Source organism: Amblyomma americanum, chromosome 3, assembly GCF_052857255.1.
Source record: "Amblyomma americanum isolate KBUSLIRL-KWMA chromosome 3, ASM5285725v1, whole genome shotgun sequence".
NCBI classification, from domain to species: Eukaryota; Metazoa; Arthropoda; class Arachnida; order Ixodida; family Ixodidae; genus Amblyomma; species Amblyomma americanum.
Window position 1 is genome coordinate 86,706,811 of NC_135499.1, and position 7,808 is coordinate 86,714,618.

The 7,808-nt window shown below is 41.5% G+C and overlaps 1 long non-coding RNA gene across 1 annotated transcript; it reads right to left on the reverse strand.

Moving 5' to 3' along the window:
* Positions 1-1,611: 1,611 nt before the first annotated feature.
* On the reverse strand, positions 1,612-7,588 carry LOC144123130 (uncharacterized). The gene is made up of 3 exons (XR_013313014.1): positions 7,541-7,588; positions 4,374-4,433; positions 1,612-1,790 (listed from the first exon to the last, which is right to left on the reverse strand). It is a non-coding gene; the product is annotated as an uncharacterized LOC144123130 (long non-coding RNA).
* Positions 7,589-7,808: the final 220 nt, after the last annotated feature.

Consider the following 7,808-nt stretch of genomic DNA (forward strand, 5'->3'; position numbering starts at 1 on the left):
GGCCAGTCACGATTGCGGCTGGGGTATTTCGGCACTTACCAGTGTTGGCGCACACCGGAAAGCCGGTTTATTGTTTTACATAATAAGCTGGTTAACTAATTTCTGAAGATTAACTTTTTAAATTTCACAGGTAGACATGGTTGCTATTAGAGGTTTGTAGCCGGTCGTAGAAATAGCCATATTAGATTTTAAAGTTCCGAAAAAACCATTATCCTCGGTGCTGTGACTGGACAAAATTTTACAGTGTCATGCTAAATTACATACGCTTTCGAAAAGCATGCAGGCAAAGCAAACTTTCCAGTGCGCGTAACTAGTCTAAAAAGCCAGATTTTGTGGAACCAAGGGCAATCGCGTTTTCTAAATTCGAAAAACTGATATCGCTATAACTAACGACCGGCTACAAATCTCTAATTTTAACTAGGTGCCTGACTGTAGAGGTTAAGAAGTTAACTACATAAATAAGTTACCCAGCTTACTACTGAAAACGTTTCGAGACTTTTGTAACAAACAACCCGGTCGCGGGCAGAATTTCGCAGAGATTGTTTTTCTAATACTCAAAACGATTCGAGACTTTTATAACAAACAACCCGGTCGCGGGCAGAATTTCGCAGAGATAGTTTTTCTCCACGTCGTGTTTGCGCTACTTTTGTGCGATCTACTATTCCGAAAGTAAGGGTTTCAGTACGCCTGGGTTATGTTCATTACAGTATTCCCACCTAACTAGCCTTCATCGCAAGTGACTACTATTTGGCGCTCAGCCACTCCTGAGCGGGCCGTTCCTCCACCGTATAAAAATGTAAATTGGTATTTACACACATGATCCGAAGAGAAAACCAGGAAAAAGCTTTAGCTGTATCCTGGCTTTAAAAGAACACTGTATTTATTTCAACATTCGGCAACCACATTTATGTGGTGGGAAAAAACCGCTCACTTTCATAAGAAGGCAATGTGATGAGAGAAGATAAAGTCTGCAAATTATTCTTTCGTTTTATAAAGAATTTTACACAGACATGTGGTTCTGCATATTTCTCGCACGTTTATATAAAAGAAATTTGGTTTAATTTGTTAACCTAAATCAATCCTGCATTGTGTATAATACGAAGCCTGATCATTTAATACGAAGCATGAGGATAATACGAAACCTGAAGATCTCATTCTGTGCCTTAGAACTGTATCTACACAGTGCTGGCATTTTGTAACTTCCTTAGTGCAGTGAACCATCTAGATTGATATCCCAGCTTGTGCGGTTGCAAGCAAGAGATCAATCTCAAAGGGTTTTTTTTTGTGTTCCTTTCTAGGCTGGGCTGTTTCTTAGAGCAGCGTTTCGGTTAGTCTCACAAAAGGTCCGAATTGCCTTTCTCAATATCACCGCAACAGAACTTTTGCCTTTTGCGGGTCCACAGTCATCAGCAAATATGCGGTATTTAGGACCGCACACCACTGGTACCTTCAGTGTCGTCAATATAATGTGAAAATGCGCAATCAACGGGTCTAGTATACTAAATATGAAAGGTTTGATGGCCTAACTGAATGTCACTGAGTGGTTGCACCTTTTTCAATTATAAATTCAAGACACATGAAGGAAATGTATCCAGGCTTCACACGGCTGTTTATTCGAAGCAAGACAAGAGGATTATGATGCATTACACGCATGCGTTCAGCCAACGGAGTGCTTCACTTCTTGCTGTCCATGTCTTCCGCGCTTCTTCCTAAGGTGTTGCTGATGGTGTCCAACACGCCTCCAGGTACCGCGAATGCCTCGGCGGTATTCGGTGACATGATCAAAGCCGCTGCAAAAATCGACCGAAAGCGCATTAGTTTTATTCCGGTTGGTTCTGTAGCGCTGCTGGAATAATATCCCCAGCGCAAACGCGTCACCTACAAAGTGTTCATGTTTTCACGCATAAAAATGTTTTGGACACAATTTCTTGCAAGAATTATTTCAGCACGTTGCGTAAATATATGCCAAACTGAACCCACAGCAGCTGGAGATCTGTGCTGAGCAGGTAGTTGCATATCGGCGGGAATTGCCTGCCTTGCTCGACTGACGCCTCGACACTCGCGGCTGCTGTTAAAATGATTGAAAATATTTTTATCGGGTATTTTCATGCGTGAACCCCTTTTTTAACAAAAAACGTTGGCAGCACAGATAGTGCTCCTTTTATACCAGCCAGCAAAAGTGTGTAGTTTATTTTAGTTATATTTCGTAGCTGTTTTTTACGATCCCTGGCTGTGACTGATTGGAAACACACTCGTCTAAACATATCGCAATAAAAACCCTCCAAAAAGCTTAAATCGTCATCATTTTTATTGATCACACCTCCACGCATGTACGATCATTCTCTGCGCCCATGCACTCCGTGAATAATTTACTGTCCCACCTGATGGGCTTCATAATTCGAAAGCAAGTTAATATTTTCAATGTCTGAATTTAATGTTTTTGTTTACTACTAAGGATGGGCGCTGTTTAGAAAGTGACATTCACCAACAGCACAAACGTTTACAGAGTGGATTTCTGAAGAGAAACAATCTATTCCACGAAGACAGTTGAAAGGAATTCACCGCTTAGAAACTTGCACGTATTTTACTCCGGACAGCAGAAAAGCTAAGCCATTGGGGAAAGGCACTTTTATGTGGCGGCGTAAAGGACCGAAGACAGGAAAATGTATCGTTAATGATTAAAAGGAGGGGACTATTGTTGCTCAAAGTCTGGCTAAGCCTGGCCGTAGTTAATCCTCCGTTTGCTTTAGCAGTGTCTACTACCCGCGCGTATTTATTTAATTATTTATTTTAAATAAATGAGCGTCACCTGCAAAAGTAGCAACGAGTTCACTGGCTACAACTTATCATCATCATCAGCCTGACTACACCCACTGCAGGACAAAGGCCTCTCCCATGTCTATCTACTTAACCCTCTCCTTTGCCAGCTGCTTCCACCAGGTGGCAAATTAGAGAGAAGGAAATCTGCTCCTCGTTTACAGCAGAAAGAAATTGGAAAAGTGCAGAGATTGAAAAGGTGGGATTTACTTAATGTATAAACGAAATGTATGACAGCTTTTACTGGTTAATTAACAAAGCCGGTGAGCATAGGTCTACAGTTTTTTTATGCGCTTCCTTTCTTTGTCAACTGCGCGAAAAAAAAGGCACTGCACAAAATTTCTTGACCAAATTTGTGCGCTCAGTACCGTACGCCAGTAGCACGTGCCGCCTCCGCTCCAAAGACTGCCTGTTCATCTCTTCATGGCTCGAGGAGCGCTTTCTGTGAAATTTGCAAAAACGAAGGAACAGGCTGCTGAGGTAATTCAGCTTCGGTTGTGATGTGGCAGCGGGAACACGAAGCTGCATAGCTTTCTGTTTCTTGTAATGAACTAGGTATTTTCGACCTGTACGGCCTATGCTGAGGTCCATGTCCGATCAATAATTTACCAAACGTTGTTTACGTCTTGTACGGTCCGCCTCGCGATTGGGTTTCAAAAACGTGCGATCTAGATTTTGTGCAGTGCGAAAAATCAGTCTGTGACTTGTGTTGGCTGATTCCTTTTTTGGTTCAACACCTTGCCTCTCGTGGGCGCCGAAGGCTTAAGGGCGAAAGTAAAAATTCTATTCCTCTACTTTTTAAGCAGTGAACAACAGTTGCTGACACTTGTTAACATTCCTGGCATGTGGACGCCTTCAGCCGACGATTGATACAAGGGAAAAAAGAAATTTCTTATCAACCACAGGAGCACTGCATTTCACGATTGTGTTAGCAACAATTAGACAATGCAGGGAAACTGTCACATTTTGAACACTCCAGCGCTTTCAAAACATGTAAATTATAATTAGAGGGTTCTTTTTTTATTCATGGGTCGCCGTGGTGGCTTAGTAGTTATGGTACCCGGCTTACTACCGAAAGACGCGGCTTTCATTACGGCGCCCGCGGGCGTATTTCGATGGAGGCGAAATGCCAGAGGCCTGTGTGCTGTACGACGTCAGTGCGGTAAAGAACCCCAGGCCGCCAAAAATACTCAGAAAAACTACTACGGCATCTCTCTTAGCCTCAGTCGCTTTGGGATGTTAAGCCCCATAAACCGAAACATTAATCGAAACAAATGTTCGCGAACAAAAAGGAAGCCAGTAAATTGCTATTGTAAGAATATTGTCCATAGGCGCTTGACACCTTAGTCAATCATATTACATGTCTTTTAGTTGCATGGATATATAACAAATGTAAGAGCACCACAGGGCGAAACCGCACGTTAGGTTTTGTCTACCTTTCTACACTATTGCTGTAATTTCCGAGTGAAGCCTTCCGCGAACTTCGTGCATTATTACCTTTATACCAGGCTTAATTAAATGGGTAGGAAAACAAATTAAATTATACTTTAACGTACCAATCATAACGGCCACCAGAACCAGAAGATTCATTCCGAAGAGGCGTGACATGTCTCCACCTGCAAGATCGTCTTTTCTTGAACATGATGATAAAAGATAGCGAGATCTACAGCTTTGATTTAGACAGCGGCAAGAAAGCAGGAAAGAAGCTTTCAACATTTAAAAAGTTCATCATTTTGCTTCGCAGCGTATTTACTTTCAAGACACGGATGTAAAGGCAAGAAGAAACAAAGAATTTTATTGAAAATTATATCCTTTATTTTAATGCATCTTGCGCTTGACTATGAAACGTGGAGCAGAGGCAAAGTTAAAAAAGCGCTGTGTTTATTCATATCACTTATCTCCATCTTAAACGCTTCGTGCTTAGCATGTATATCAGGAAAAAGAAAGATGCAGCTAAATCGCGATGAATGCTCCATTACGAATCATTAAGAGCGTGTAGTGAGTAGTCTGGTTGGGTGCAATGCAGCTGAGTCATGCTAAATTATGAGATTGGGATTATGGCAATGCGATCCGCAGCAGTTAGCAAAATTTCGTGCTCAAGGGGTTATTAGTGCCAGGAGCATTCTGTCATCGCTCAAGAGCAAAGGCGCGCAATACATCACTCGTTAAAGGTTTCTAATGTTTCTGTGATGAAGATTCAGACAGGTGAAATACCTTCCTTGTATAGTTTCGCGTCGATATAGGTTTATGAATATTGTTCTGAGCAGCCCATTAATTCATTCTTCCCGTTTCCTCTACTGCGGTTCAGAGCAGTAATGAGCAAAATCTCGAGTTTTAAAATTCGCTTAACGTATATGGTTGCTGTGAAGAGAATGTAGCATTTGCAAATAAGATGCCAAGTGGGCTAGTGGGCTCAAGTTAAACATAACTTCGGTAACATAGCTTACGTTAAACTTACATAACTTACACAGCTTACGCTAAACATAACAACGAACACTAGGCAGAGGATTGCAGAGGACAGTGCCGCAATAACCACTGCCCTTCTATTTAAACGAGGACCGATCATATAGCAATACAGACCATGTATATCAGCCACGGGAAGCAACATGGGAACAAGAGAATGTGTATGATGAGATAAAACCAGCCCGGTAACAGGTGGTCTATGGCATAACCACTTTTGCTTCCGCGAGATTGGTTATGCTTGTCAAGACGTGTACGCTTTGAACGTCCAGGTAAAAATGTAGAAGATACCTCTTATAGCTCACCAGAAATGTATTAGTAATTTATCACCATCGATGATTTTTTTCAGTGATTTTTACAGCAAATACGTCACTCTGATCATAGATTCAAAAGCTTTTACTGCATAGCATCTATAAACTGCGCATGTTCAAGAACGTAACAAATCGAAATTGCGCACGTTCCTACGATTTCTCGTCGGCACTTCGGTTGGTACAACAGCTGCGCGGCCCAGAACTTACTGCGAGGCAATTAAAAGGCTAATGTAAGCAATGCAACCCCCTAATATATGAAAATGGCATCCGAGAATTCTCTTAATTATGTGAGAAAAAGAGGCACTTTGTTCAAAAAGCATAAACTCGTCCGTTTCTACTTGCGTTCGCGATGCCTGCTTGACACAGCCTTGACCCAAATATTCGAGAAAAACGAAAAACAATCCTCTCCATTCGTTGTGGTCATTTCCCAAACGTTCATGCCTAACCCATCTCAAATATACTAACAACCTCAGTTCCATCCGCCATCTCTTTAGTGGCAGTCTCTAGAGGACGAATTGGACTTCCTGTTCCATTATTAGTTTGAGCAACTGCTGTCCCAGATGTGAGATTCTGTGCTCGCGGATGGTAACCACGCGCTACCGCACTCGTCCACTGGCGGCGCTGTTGCCCCCCCCCCCCCTTCCCTTGTCGAAACATAAGAGCCGGATAAGTACCCACTAATATATGCAGCACCGTGTAGAAGGACTTTTCTGTTGCTTTGTATGCTAGAAACTTGTATTCGAGACACTGAGCCCTAGAGAAAAATTTACGCTGGACAATCGCCTCTATTAGTATTGTCTAGCCGATCTATGTTAGTCCTTCCGTCAGTTGTTCGGCTCCATCGAAATTTCTTAAAAGAAACAATCTGACGAATTTTTTATTAAGGTATAACGTAAGTGTTCTGTGTTACGTACCCCGTAGGCTAACCCTGTTACCTATAATCGGCAATTATCTTGACACCGGCAAGCTTAATCCTTCATCGACTAACAATTAGTGTTTCGTACAAGGCACATAAACAAAACACTGCTGTCGTCTATATTTTCATTGCTGTTTATTTCAAAGCAAGCATGATGGAAGCGACTGCAAACAAAAATTAGAAAAACCAATTTTTTATTTGCTTAGTTGTTGTGCTTCTTTATTTGGCGTACACATTGGGGGCCTGCAATAAGTACAAAATTATCTCTTGAAAAATTATAATATCGTTACTAGTGAAAACACCGGCTTGTACACTTGGCGGTTCTGTAATTGCCAGATGTTCCAGCCTGGAAGACCATTTAACTGCCCTTCATAAATGTATATATCTTTTGCAACTGACCGAGTCTAAAAACTGCAGCTGCGTTGGTCTTGCTTCAGTCACTACTATTATTATTTCGCCTCATCTAAGTTATCATTAAGGAACGCGAATTACAAATCAACGTCTAAATTACAAGTACCATTTTATTCCAACTGCAAGAGGAGTGGAAGTGATTAACAAATATCCTCACTGTGTGTTTATACATTGTTGTAGCTTGGATTAAATTGATATTGATCTGGTAAAACTGCCTGGAGAAATCTGTATTTAGAGATTAATGTGAAGAGGTTTACACACATTTGGGAATCACAGCTATGACGACTGTGACGAAGAATTTTATTTGTGTTACAAGTTGGCCCCACCTTACGCTTTACATGAGCCGTGCACGTATCTTTGTTGAGAAGGAGACCAGAAAAAAATGCAGTGAAATTGAATAAATTCACACACTGTTCGGGTAAACAATCTCTGCAGTGAAGGGAGAAAAAAGTTTAAGGACAGTCGGCTGCATTTCATCAGAAAATTTTGCTTTCTAGCGGCCACGGATCACCAAGAATTACTTTCTCGCCAAGGATGAGGAAACCACCTAAGCGGGATTATATGCTTTTATCACACTAAACAAACTGATCCATTTAGAGATGAACGAAAGCAGTCATTTACTTACCGTCTAAATACTTGAGCTTCGCAGAAAAGCGCAGTTGGACTAACGTGATGATGTGGCACCAATATTTTCGAGGTAGAGTTTATATACCGTTTATGGGGACGAAGTAGGCCGCTTTTGAATTGAATGTTCACGAAATAACAGAAATAAAAGGTAGACACGCGGCAGGTAATTTTTATCCTCAGTCGATTTTAATCAAGGCACAAATGTGGAGAGCAGAGAGAGCCAAAGAACAAAAATACCAGCATAACGCAATATTACGCTCATGGGG